The following is a 541-nucleotide window of genomic DNA, read 5'->3' on the forward strand; positions in this document are numbered from 1 at the left end:
ACACTCTTATTTTCCACTTTTTGTCTACTTTACCTGGTTTTCCTATGGGTGGTGCCTACTAATACAGGAATATATTTTTTTGCGCGGTTTAAAAACTATGCGGAGAAAGCAGAACTCAGCAAGTATTATTTACGTCCAAAAAGAAAATCGGTGGTAACCATGCAATTTTCAGAGGTAATAAAGCTTCAGACATTGCTTTGTATTTTACTGCTTTTTAGAACAATTGTTAATTAATTATCTCTAAAAAAAAGTGCGTGGTTACCCCCAATTTCCTTTTTGGATTTCATTCAGGTTGCTAAGATCTGCCTTTCCCGCATAGTCATAAACCACGCAAAAATACCTCGGTACTGGTAGGCAAGGTCCTTAATTTTCGTCCAAATACTGTACATTCTTATTTTCATCTTTTTGTCGCCTTCTTGGAGTGATGGTGTGTAGGTATTAGCTTTTGATTCCGCCTGGGAATGAGGTTTGTCACGAGTTTGCCACGTGGCCGTCATCACGTGTTAAATTTTATTGACCCAAAAGGGTTTGCAACCCCATA

This window comes from Pavona decussata, unplaced genomic scaffold (assembly GCF_977016875.1).
Source record: "Pavona decussata unplaced genomic scaffold, jaPavDecu1.1 SCAFFOLD_153, whole genome shotgun sequence".
Lineage (NCBI taxonomy): Eukaryota > Metazoa > Cnidaria > Anthozoa > Scleractinia > Agariciidae > Pavona > Pavona decussata.